A 13,183-nucleotide genomic window follows, 5' to 3' on the forward strand; every position below is an offset into this window, starting at 1 on the left:
ATTCTCTGTCCACTTTTTCTGCACCATACATAATTATATATGTATCCATCATACTCTACCACCCAGCTAAGGCTCTTCTCTTCTGTGTTTGTGTGTCACATGCTGCCAAGGGGCTCTTACCCATGTGGAAGGAGTCTATACCTGCTGGTATCCCCTTTCCTCCTAAGGAGGTGTATTTTTTAAGCTTTATGGAGAGAGGTGCGCCAGTAATTCAAGGAAGGTGTTGTTTCAGGAAATGGAGAGCTGGGCCCACCTCAAATTGCTGCTGCTCTAAGTGAGCTGGGGGACTTGCCTATTTAAGCACACACAAACCCCAATTTCAAATAATTGCCTCACCACTAATCATGATGTCTCTATCCCCTGACCAGAGACTGAGAGTAGGGGAATGAGAGACTTTGACAACTTACCTGGATATATTATTCAGAGGACATTGAGCATGTAATCAGCAAGGGACGTCATCTTCTCGTTTTTGGCAGGCTTGGATGCAATTTCTGATTGGGAAATGCCACAAAGAATCTGTATGATAAGGAAAAAATAATTCCCATGCATTGGCAAAGGGGTTAAGCAAAGTCATGGCGGATCTGATTAAAAATGATTTCACCATGCCTTCTTTTCATTTTTTTTTAAAAAAGATGGTACTGCTGTATGCTTCTGTCTTCCTGGAAAGATAATATCCAGAGGCTTTTAATTCAAAGTAGAATGTCAGACAGAAGTCATATTAATTGAACCAGGTTAAAGGGATCCAAAACATTCCGATTAGCTCAGAGTTCTGCCTTTCTTTCTTTCTTTTTTTTTAAAAAAAATTTTAAAATTAGCTCAGAGTTCTGCCTTTCTTTCTTTCTTTTTTTTAAAAAATATTTTATTATAATGCAGCAAAAGGTATTTCAATCAGGACTTCAACCAATTGTCTGGGGGGGGGGGAAACTATCTGATCCAAAAGTAAAGAATCTAAATTAAAAAAATCATCTCACTGGCCCAATCTTCCTGATCTTTTAGAAGAGTTTTTTATTTATTAAAAAATACATTTTATATACACATTCTTAGAAATGTCAAATATTGCTGAGTAAAAATCTGAAATAAATAAAATAATAACCTCTGGGGAGGATTCAGAATAGAACAAAGGCAATATTTTCCCTTCACTCTGATGAGTCTCTGCACTCCACAGGAAGGGAGAGTGCTGACCAGTCTGCTTTCCCCTCTGTGACATCCTGAGCCACAAGGAGAGGATTTCTACCCTCCATCCCTGGGTACCAGCCTTCCAGGCTTTCATCTGCTCCTGCTCCTTCCTCCTCCTTTTCTGTCCAGGGCTGCCCATGACACCAGAGGCAGCTTACAAAAATAATATAATTATGAAAACAAGAAAAACACACACACAATAATTCTGAACCAAAGCAGCAAGCATAGAAGAGGTGGGTTCACCCCAAAACAGGGGTCAGCAACCTTTTTCAGCCTTGGGCTGGTCCACCGTCCCTCAGACCATTTGGTGGGCCGGACTATATTTTGAAAAAAACAAAAATGACCGAATTCCTATGCCCCACAAATAACCCAGAGATGCATTTTAAATAAAAGGACACATTCTACTCATGTAAAAACACGCTGATTCCTGGACCGTCTGCGGGCTGGATTGAGAAGGCGATTGGGCCGCATCCAGCCCCTGGGCCTTAGTTTGCCTACCCCTGCCCCCAAACATCTCAACTGTTGAAAGCCAGTGAGGCATCAGGCATAAGCCTGCATTTTATTAATGTTTGATCAGGACTTGTATATTAAAGAGAGAGCTTAAATTTTCAAAAGTTTCAAGCCAGGCAGAAGACCAGCAGTTTACAACCTTGGTAATGTTTATCCTCCTAGACAAGGGCCCCTTTGATTGATAGCAGAAAACAATTCTCAAAGTCGTAAAAGCTGGAATTACAGACTGAGTGAGGACACTGACCCTATATGTTACAGAAGATAAAAAAGGCAGAAATAAATAATTAGGAATGAGTAAATAGTAAAATAATGCCAATGTGCCTCCCAGTAAAATGAGCCAGATCTTCTTTCCAAGGTTAAAGACCAAATGGAGAAGCATCTGGCTGGCAGAAAGAAAGCATTTTTTGGGAAGTCTTTTTAAAGCTGTTTCTTTCTTAAACTGAAGAGAGTTAAAGGGCAATAAATGTTGGGAAGAGCTAATGGGAAAAGCAGCTGGCTGGAGAAGGGGGGGGGAAATGTAAACTGGAGAGGCTTCTTTTAAAGCGGTTTTTTACTGTGTTCCTTTTTACTGAGTTCCTTTTCTACTTTACAAAGGCCTTATTCCTTTTAAAAGGCTACCTATGTTATGTATTAAATATATTGTCTTAAATGTAATTATGCAAAGGATTTAAGAAATGCTAGATTTCATATAGTTGTAAGAGTTAAATTAAGTCAGCCACCAGCCTAGCCCTGCCAGACAGGAAGACGCCATCCGAGCAGTCCTGATATATTAGTTGTCAGACATTTGTTTAGAAACCTTCAAATGAAGGAGATCTTTCAATGTTGATGTGAAACTCAAGATCCTTGACATATGTTTAAGATAAAAATTTAAGATTAACCATTTGTTTTAGAAGGCAATAGGGCAAGGAGGGCAAGAGGTGAGCTGGTAATTAAGATGCCTTGTTGAGACACATGTAAGATATATTACTACTTATTTGTCATTTATAGATGTAACAATATATAGCTCTTTGTGTTCCATATAAGGACAGGAGGATATGGGTGTATCTTCTAGGATTGGTTCTAGCAATCAGCCAATAGGAAATTCAACCAGGCTGATTGGACAGAGGTAGCCACAGGAGGAGCAAAGGGGGCTGGATTAAGGGAATATAAGTGCTGGCCATAATGGCAGGAGGCCAGACCAGAGCTTGGTAACCATATACCACTGTGCCTCTCATTTATTTGTCTGACAAATAAATAATTATTTTAATTTCTCTATTGCTGCGTTGAATATTTCATTCCAGCTAAGCGTTAACCACAAGCAGGGTGCTACACCAGGTGTAAGTGATGTGTCTTCAGCATATGGGGAGGGGGAGAGCTATATCTTATTGGTGTTCAGGGACACATTCTAGTCAAGTAAAAACAACAAAGAAGGATGTGAGACAGAGCTGGAGAGTACTGTGGTCCGGGAGACTCTAGAGGGTTGCATTTGGCCCCTGGGCCTGAATTCTCACCCTGTCCCCATCTTTACAGCTCTTCATTCCTGGTTATGAGCACTCTTTGGTGATAAAGGAGAGTAAGGGCAGGTATATAGACTTGGAGTACTTGAAAGCAAAAAAGGCGAGCATTCATCTCAGTCTTCACCATTCTTGTCTCCTTGAGCTATCAAAATGCTTGATACAGTGAAGGAGTTTTCTCGACAAAAGGCGCCGCCGACACAATATTAAATCTTCTGCTTCCTGTCCCATTGTTTTGTATTTGGAGGAACCGGGCTCCCCTTAATCCCTTCATATGTGATGATTGAAAGCTAATAGATAGCTCTGGTTACTTAATGTATGATTATATAAGAAGCACTGCCAGAATTGCCTGGAGATAATAATAGGAAAGAGGCAAAACACTCCGGATTTGCTAAGCAAAAGGGCCCATTTGATGTACAGCGCAATGTTTCAGATGTTAATTGCTTTGAAAGGCAGGTGTGGAACAACCGCTGCAGAGATAGCCAAAATTCTGTTCAATGGAATCATAGCACTTTACTACGTGTTTTAGAAAGAAAATGGAAGTCTTTAATGTGTCTAAAAAGGGGGCCTTCACTGCACTAAAGGAGTTCTATCCTTTGAGGCAGATCCTTGGTTTCTCTTTCTCTGTCAGCTGTGCAACCTTCTTTCTCCCAAAATAGGCCATTAACAGAACAAAAAAAAGGCCCTCAATGTCTTTACAGCCACCATCCCATCTGCTTCCAGAAGATGTGATGATGGCCATCAACTTGGATGGTTTTAAAGGGGCTTAGACAAATTCATGGAAGGTAAGGCTGTCTATAACTGCTAGCCATGATGGTGATATATTCTGCTTTCGGGATCAAAGGCAATTAGGGATGGGGAGAAATTCGATTTAGTTTACATTTAAAGGCAAACTTTCCTAATTTACACTTTCTGAAATAATGTGTGAACCAAAGCCACCCTTCGAGATTCACACTCATCTGAAAGGTTCAGTGTCCTTCTCCAACCAAAGAATGTGTACGAAAAGGCATATAAGTGTGCATATGAATGCATACATTGGCAAAATTAACATAGGAAATGCATTCTGTTAGGGAAAATTGCTTGGCAAAAATGTATACTGCAATGCAGTCTATGTGGGACTACCCTTGGACATTGTTCAGATGGTTCAGAAGGCAGCAGCCAGATTGCTGATGGGGGCATCTGACAAAGCACATGTAGCACCATTGTTAAAACAGATGTCCTGGCTGCCCATCGACTGCCGAGCCAAGTTCAAGGTCCCTGCATTAATTTTCAAAACCTTGAATGACTTAGGTCCTGAGTACCTCGGGGATCCTTATATTCCATCTTGATTGCTGAGATCGTCTGCAGGAGCGCCATTGGTCATTTCCTGAGTTGGTGAGTCTCATTTGACAAAAACAAGAAGCTGAGTGAAATATACTCGGAGTCGAGAGTGGATTTCATGCTCTTTATTCAGCTCATAGTGGTGAGGAAGAATGGAAGTTCCCCCACAATGTTTGCTTTATATACATTATTTACACAATGGGCTGCACGTGATTGGCTAATTCCGGGATTCTCCTGTAGGCCAATCAGGTTGTGGATTCACTTCCACTTGGAGCTGGATTGGGTGGCTCCTGCAGACCAATCATACTGCTGCATTGTTCTAGGACCAATCAGACTGCTGCATTTTGGATTCTATTCAACTCAGTACATAACACTGAGCTTCTAGTTAGTGTCTTCAGCCCACTAATGAATTGAGAAGGAATTCTATTAGGCAGGGAACCTCCTCTACAGAGAAGCTGTGGGAGTGCAACCAGGAGTACCTAACTGAGGAAATAAAACTTACGAACAGATGGGATTGATGATGACAAAGAGCATCCATGCTTGTGAGAGTAAGAGGCTCACTGGGTGGTCTCTGAAAGCAAGACACACCCTGCATTCTGATGATCCTTGAAATTGGCAGGAGGCTAGGTTGGGTATAACAGCAGCTGGCCAGGGGTTCAGACTGCAGCCTTTAACAGTAAAAAATGTACCAATAGTGGGCTTTCTTGTCATTTTGAGATTATTTCCCTCCTTGTATGGAATCAAATGTTTGTTTTTGAATTCAAAGGTCTGCCGGTGATTGATAAAACTGGAACAGAATAGAACATTGTCCTTGTAACCTGTGTTTCTCGATCTCAGTTTCTTCATATCTACCAAACTGTGCATAATGATTCCATTGTCTCAGATTGAAGCAGCCATGGCGATTACTTGGAGACAGATAAAATCACTACCTTCTTTGTTCAACAGACGTTCTTAATAGAGCCCATCCTCTTCAGAAACAGCCTGTATTTCCGCAGGCTCCTTATAAAAAAAACAAAAACAAACCAGATTTAAAAGAGATAATTAATGAAATGCACCTACACAGGGAGTAGGCTTAATTCACTGATCAATACCCACTGAAAAATCAAGTAAAATGGATAATTGTGGATTTTTGGGGGGTTGGTGGGTGGGTATTTAGTGAGATTTCTTTAATAACAAGAAGGACCATCACTCCCTATCCCTAACTGGCTTTTAAAAAATCTCTAGATTTTAAATCTAAAAAATAAATAATTAACACCTATTGCAAACAGCACCAGACAGTGTGAAATAGGCAAAAATGAGGAGTCAGGGGCTCTCCACAAAATTCATCATCAGACCTCAATAGAACAACTAGCAAGGTCCACAGTGTAAAAGGTGGGAGGGTGGATGCTTAATGAAGAAGGGGAAAGAGTATGGCAGGGAGCCCTTTAAATAGCCTGATAACTGTCACTTCCCACATTGGACAAATCTGTCCCACATGCCACAGCATGCTCCACCCCAGACTAAACCATTTCTCTTTTTTCTGCAGTGGTGGAGGGTATGGCAAATCTGCTCCCCCCCCAGGGTAAGTGCATTGCGAAAGTATATTTAGGCAGGCATGCCCTTTATATTTCTGTTGGATTGCAAGGAACTGGGGAGCAAGGGAAACGATGAATTTAACACTTCATGCCTTCATTCTTTCATGTTTTCATTTAGCAAGTTTGTATGGAAAATTCTTGCATGGAAAATGATTGCAATTGTTTTGCCTTCTGCTGGATTTTATATTACATATGATTTTAGTGCTTTTTGTCATTTACTTTTGTCTGTATGCAAATTTCCCCCTCTCTTGTTACAATTTACAAATTTTAATAAAAATAGATTTTTAAAAAATCAAAAAATCAAGTAGCATTGATATAAACTGGGAAACAGAGTAACAAGCAGGCTGCTGATCCAAAGCTGTGAATATACATGCACACATATTTTTGATTAAATAATTTACTCTTAATGACAACACTTGAGTTCTGTGCCTGTGTAGGACTAGATTTCTGAAATGTGCAATAATAGCTCAGCTTGTTTTCCTTTCCTTCCTAAACAGCAGAAGACTTTCTTTGCAACTGAAAATTACTCATAATTTGACAAAATTACTGTATTTAAATATACTTTGTGACAACACTGAAATCTACTATTGCTTTCCTATTTAAATAAGTTCATGCAAGTGATGGTTGCTAGAACTGTGACCTGATATATGGGCTCTCTACAAGGTCCCTGAGAGTCCACCTATGGCTATCTAGGAAAATCTATGCATTTTGCTGAAGGAGCTCTGGCGTTTAATTGGAATATTTCACTTCTCAGTGTTGATATAAATTGGTGGAAAGTAAGGTAAAGGACCACTGGACGGTTAAGTCTAGTCAAAGGCGACTATGGGGTTGCGGCTCTCATCTCGCTTTCAGGCTGATGAAGCCGGTGTTTGTCCACAGACAGTTTTCCAGGTCATGTGGCCAGCATGACTAAACCGCTACTGGCACACAGAGGACCTTGACGAGTGCCAGAGTGCACTGAAATGCCGTTTACCTAGTTTAGCTAGTGGAAAGTACTTGCTGCAGAAGATGGACACATTGGCTGTGTTGAGGTGTAATGCTAAACCAGAAAATATGGTGCCCTCCATATATCAGTACACTCAGACTCCCATCATCTCTGACCATTGGCCTTGCTAGCTTGGACTGGTGAGAATTGGAGCCTGCAACCTCTGGAACGCATTTTGCTGGCTACCCCTGTAAATGGGCCCAGCTTTCCCCAGGCATGTGCGAGTTTCCTTTTTTTCTTTGGCATGACCATGAGGAAGATGATGGAAGCTTCTGCTTCTCTTTTGAATTAATCACAATTTCACATGTCACCCAAACACTAAACTGTGGTCCATCTTGACTATGATTAATGAAAGCAAGTCAACTTTTTAAATCACAGTTTGATGCTGGCCGGTTTCCATAGTTAAAATTAACCACAGTTTGTCAAGGTCTGGGTGACCTGACAAACTGTGGGTAACCTAAAATGGAGCCCGGGGAAAGGCTAAGCTTATGCTTATTGCTAGCCAGGTATAACCCATGAGTCCTTTAGATTTGGCCAATGGCCTCTCCTCAGCCTCTTCACATGGCAAGAAGGCTTTGAAAAAAGTTTCTATTTTTGTGAATGGGACATTCCCCACATTTCTGTATTGTGGGAGTGCTGAAAACAGACAGAATAAATCCACCATGATCCTCCCTCCTATAAACTGGTAGGTGACAGCTGAGGGAGGATCATGGTGGATTTATTCTCTCAGCTTAGTTCCATTGCACTGAGGGCTAGAAACTTGCCAACATGTAAACAGGAAATATGGGATTCTCAGTTGCCTGACAGTGATCAGGGCCAAAGGTTAAAAATTGGTGTGATTGTGAAACTATTGCTACTATGCCGTGAATTTTATGCTCAAGCAGCTGACAGAGCTATAAACTTGTAGATGCCCTGGCAGTCACCCATGTCTTCATGAGAACACATTACTCACTAAAGTTGTAATGCAAGTTTTAGACTATTAATAGGAATTGGCTAAGGAATGGGCCTGGTGTGTGGACATTAGACACGCAAGCCTTTGAAGAGAGTGGGGCATTCTATTGTTTTAAATCTTTGCACCAGCAGCAAAGAATTTCTGGTGGGTAATTTCCATAGTGAAAATCAATTATCCAAAGGTCACCCTTCATTTGTTTTTGTTTTATACATGCAATGATTAAAAGACAGAAAACACAATTAGATCAATTTTAAAGCAGCCTTAAAGCTTTTCAACTGTGTTGGAACTGAACATGTTTTCTTTTCTTTTCTTTTTCCTTAAAAATAAAATCAATGAAGAAAGTCAAGCTTTGGAGGAATGCCAAGGAAAAATAATCCTGTCAGGAGGAAACCTAAATACAGTCATGTATTTTTAAAAACACTGTCAGGGTTACTTCCAGATCCTAGCTCACAGAGGATCACGCTAGCCAGCGATCGTTAAATAAAAGTCTTTATTGAGTTACAGTCTCCATTCTCGAGCTGCTGCGTGCAACCCTACGTCTTATGCTTAGATCGGCGAAGCTCCGTCTGAGTCTCCGCCCCTTGCGCACCAACTTAATATCCTAGCCCTGCTCCACCTTTTCCGCCTGACAGTTCTCCTCTGGGTCCCTCTGCCCCCCTGGGTCTCTTCCTTCCGGGATTCTTCTGACGCTGACCCCCCTGACTCTCCTGTCTCCTTGCGCCGGGCTTTAGGACCTGGCTCCCTTTCCGGGCTGCCTACTGCGCCACCTTCCTGTGCATTTGAACTTGGCGCGCGCGCCCAACCTTCCACTTTCCGTCTAACCGTCACTTCGCTCCCCGATGAAGGTGTGGCCACTCCTGACTCGTGCCCTCCCTCCTGTTGCGAGCTGCCAGCGCTTGCTCCCTGGCGCTCTTCCTCTTTCCTACTCTCTGGCGGTGACGTTGGTCCCGATCTCCAACTGCTCCCCTCTGAGTCCCCTCTGGCTCTTTCTTCCTGGGGTGTCCCCCTAGTCTCCCCCCTTGCCCTGGCCACTGGTGCTCCTTTTTGTGAATCTTCTGATTCACTGGAAAGGCTCGGAGATCTCGGGTCGTCGTCATCACTCATCCTTTCTTCTGCCTCCTCCCCCTCGCTCTCTGTTTCCTCCCTTGCCATCGCCTCTGCTCCTGAACCCCTGACATCCATCCCCCCCTCGAAGCCCCCTCTTCCCCCCTCCCCTCCTTCCGGTGCGGGAACTGGGTGCTGCAGTGTCAAGGGGACGAATGTCGGGTACAGTTCGCTTCCCGTGGCGGGCCTCCATCCGAAGTCTTCTGGTTCTTCCTCCCTGCTCTCGTCGACGACGGTCACCTCTGCTTCCATCTCTGTGCCGCCGTGCTCGAGACCCTGGTCGTCCCCGAAAACGTCCATGTCCGTCTCTCCCTCGCTTCCTTCTGGAGGCGTTGCTCGTCCTGGACCCTCCAGCCACTTCCTGCGCCACTGCTCCTCTGGTCGATCATCCCACCAATACGAGGGTTCTGAAGCAGATCCCGAGGGCGACCCCTCCGGGGAACGGGTGTCTCGTGTCGGTTCCTCATCCGAGTCGAACCCCCGGAACGTGCTGGCTGAAAGCGTGGGCGTGAAAAGCCAGTCGTCGAAAAAGTCCGCTGGCATTGGCCTATGGGGGAAGAGGGCATGAAACTCTTCCTTGAGCAGAGGTTCATCTAAAGCGTAGCCCAGCACCCAGCTGTTGGCACTGGCCGGGGTGCCCTCCTTAGCGAGAAGGTATTCTACCCCCTCTTCCCCCCATCTGGAGTCCAAAATCTCCGTGACTTCGTTGAGGCGCACCTCCTGTGCCACTCCCCGTTGCCTGGTTCCCTCTCGGAGCGGACTCGGCGCCGTTCCGGGTTCCTGAAACCTGTGCTGTGCCTTGTAGGGAGTGAGCACCGATCTGTGGAACACCGGATGCATTCTGGAACCCTCCGGAAGCGCCAGCCTGAAGGCCACCGGGTTGACCTGCTCTTCGACTTGGTAGGGCCCCAGTTGCTTATGCCCTAGTTTCTTCTTGGCCAACGACCTGGCCGGCACTGCGTGGGCTGCTAACCAGACCCAGTCTCCCACATGGATCTCTTCGCCAACCCTTCTGTGTTTGTCTGCCTGCACCTTGTATGCGTGTTTGGCCAGCTCCAGGTGCCGCCGCAGCTGATCGTGGACCTCCTGCAACTCCGACGCGAACGCATCTGCTGTCTGCGGCTCCCCCTCCACCAGTCTTTCCAGTCCCGGGAAGGTTCTGGGGTGCCTCCCGTTGTTGGCGAAGAACGGCGTGACCCCCGTGGACACGTGCTTCGTGTTGTTGTAGGCGAACTCGGCGAGCGGCAGGTAATCCACCCACGTCGCAGGCTGTTGATTCGCATAGCATCTCAGGTACTGCTGCATGATGGCATTGACCCGCTCCGCTTGCCCGTTGGTCTGCGGGTGTCTCGCCGACGCCAGGTTGATCTTGACGTTTAGGAAGCCCATCAGCTTCTGCCAGAAATTCGAGATGAACTGCCGCCCGCGGTCGGACAGAATAGATCGTGGCAGACCGTGAACCTTGAACACGTGGTCTATGAACAGTTTGGCGGTTTGTTCCGCCGTGGCCACCTTCGCACACGGGATGAAATGTGCCATCTTGGAGAACAAGTCCACCACCACCAGCACGGCCGTCTTGCCCCTCGAGCTGGGCAGATCCGTGACGAAGTCCAGGGCGACTCTCTCCCATGGCTCGACCGGAGTTTGCAGCGGTTCCAACAGTCCGGCCGGCGGTCTGTGCACTGGTTTGGCCCTCTGGCAGGTGTCGCACCTCGCCACATAGTCCGCGACCTCCCCTCTCATTCTGGGCCACCAGAAATCCCTGGCGACTAATTCCACCGTCTTCTCCTTGCCAAAGTGCCCGGCAGTGGGCGCGTCGTGCAGCTGATGCAGTACCTTGGCGCGAAGTTCGTCTCCCGGCACGTAGATGGCCCCTTTGCGGATGAGCAATCCATCTCTCAGCTGGAACCCGTTGGTCGCTGCCGTGCCCCTTTGCATCTCTGCCATCTTTGCTTGCGCGAAGGAGTCATTCTGCAACGCTCGTCGCACCGCCTCCAGGTCCACTGTCGCCGCAGCGCACGCCCACACTGTTGGTGCGAAGATGTGCATGGCGGCCGCTGGCGTGGCGTCCTCCAGATACTGTGGCTTACGGGAGAGCGCGTCCGCCATGACGTTGGTGTCCCCCAGGACATACTCTATCCGGAAGTCGAAGTTCGCAAAGAACTCAGCCCAACGTATCTGCCTCTGGTTCAGGAACTGTGCCGTGCGCCAGTGCTCCAGATTCTTGTGGTCCGTGCAGACCTGCACCGTGTGCTTGGCTCCAATCAGGAAGTGCCTCCATGCTTTGAACGCTGCATGAATAGCCAGCAACTCCCTGTCCCAGATGGTGTAGTTCTGTTCGGACTTGCTGAGCTTCCTGGAGTAAAACGCTCCGGGCCTCCAAACCCCCTGCGGGTCCTTCTGCAGCAGGACTGCTCCGACGGCCCTGTCCGAGGCGTCTGTTTCAACTCTCATCGGCCTGCTGGGGTCGACATGAAGCAGCTGTTCCTCCGACGCGAAAAGACGCTTGAGTGCCTGAAAAGACTGCTCCGCCTGCGCTGTCCAGATGAACTTCTTTTTCTTGGAACTGAGCGTGTCCGTGATGGCCGCTGTCTGCATAGCGAAGCCTTTGATGAACTTGCGATAGAAGTTCGCGAAGCCGACAAACCGTTGGACCTCCTTCCGGTTGCGTGGGCTTTTCCAATCCAACACCGCTCGAACCTTGGCGCTGTCCATGGCGAGCCCCTTGTCAGACAACTTGTAGCCCAGGAAATCCACCTCCGTCACGTCGAATTGGCACTTCTCCAGCTTGGCGTAAAGCCTATGTTGCTGGAGCCTGCTCAGCACTTCCCTGACGTGTCTGTCATGCTCCTGCTGCGATTCCGAAAAGATCAGGATGTCATCCAAGAAACAGACGCACGTCTTGTAGAGGAGCCCCGCCAACACGTGATGCATGAAAGCTTGAAAAACGTGGGAGCCATTTTGCAATCCAAAAGGCATAACTCTATATTCGTAGGTGCCCAGGGGCGTGAACATGGCTGTCTTCCACTCATCTCCTTCCCGCATGCGAATGAGGTTGTACGCCCCTCGCAGGTCCAACTTGGTGAACACGCTGCCCTTGCGTACTTTTGCGAGGAGGTCGTCGATTCGGGGCATGGGGAAGTCCGATGGCTTGGTGACACTGTTCAAAATGCGGTAGTCCACTACGAGTCTTTTTTGGGGCGTGTCTCGCTTCTTCACAAAGAATACAGGACTGCCCCCCGCTGCCTGGGACTCTCGGATGAAACCGTGCTCCAAATTATGATCTATGAACTCTTTGAGTTCCTGCAGTTCGTCTTCAGACATGGAATACAGCTTCCCTTTGGGCAGCGCCGCCCCCGGCAGCAGGTCAATTTTGCAGTCATATGGTCTGTGGGGGGGTAGCTTGTCTGCCTCCTTCTCGCAGAAAACCTCCAAAAATTCTGCGTACTTGTGGGGAATCGCTTGCAGCGTGCCTAGCAGCATCTGTGACTCCTCTTGCTCCCCTTCCTGCTGGGGCATGATGCAGTGTTCAGCACAAAAGGAAGAGCCGAAGGTCAGCTGCCTCTGGTACCAAGCCAGCGTCGGGCTGTGCTTGTCCAGCCAACTCATGCCCAATACAATAGGCGTGTCCGAGAGTTGAGTGACGTTGAAGCTGATGATTTCCCTGTGATTTCCAAGCCGCAGCACCATAGGTGGCGTCTGCTTCACCACTTGCCCCCCTAACAGCTCCCTGCCATCCACCGTGACAACCTGCAGGGGCAGCGTGGCAGGCAGCAACTGTATAGCGTGCCGGTCGACAAAGTCCTGCCCTATGAAGTCTGCATTGCTTCCCGAGTCGACGGTGATTGGCACGTCCATGGTGATTCCATTGGGTAGCTGGAGCGATGCGGTGAGCCTCACTACTGGCTTGGGCGGGAGGGGGTCCATGGGCGGTAAAATCTCTGGGGACTGCTTCACTGACATGTCTGGCTGGGCCCCAGTGCCTCTTCCTCCAGCCAGACATCGTCGTTTCCCTGCTGTGGTTCTCCGTGCTGCGTTGCTGCAGTCACCATTGCTGAGGCTGCAGTGT

General features: G+C 47.1%; 1 long non-coding RNA gene across 2 annotated transcripts in view; it reads right to left on the bottom strand.

Annotated features, from left to right (window-relative positions):
• Positions 1–413: 413 nt before the first annotated feature.
• The window catches only part of LOC309519325, a 28,639-nt gene continuing 15,869 nt past the window's right edge, over positions 414–13,183 (bottom strand). Inside the window, exon 3 of one of the 2 annotated variants that reach the window (XR_014213799.1) lies at positions 414–516. This is a non-coding gene — a long non-coding RNA (uncharacterized lncRNA). Of the gene's footprint in view, positions 517–4,378; positions 5,499–13,183 lie in introns of those variants that run through there. The other variant, XR_014213800.1, reaches the window with a different exon arrangement.

The sequence above is a fragment of the Podarcis vaucheri genome (genome assembly GCF_965113315.1).
Source record: "Podarcis vaucheri genome assembly, chromosome: 14".
Lineage (NCBI taxonomy): Eukaryota > Metazoa > Chordata > Lepidosauria > Squamata > Lacertidae > Podarcis > Podarcis vaucheri.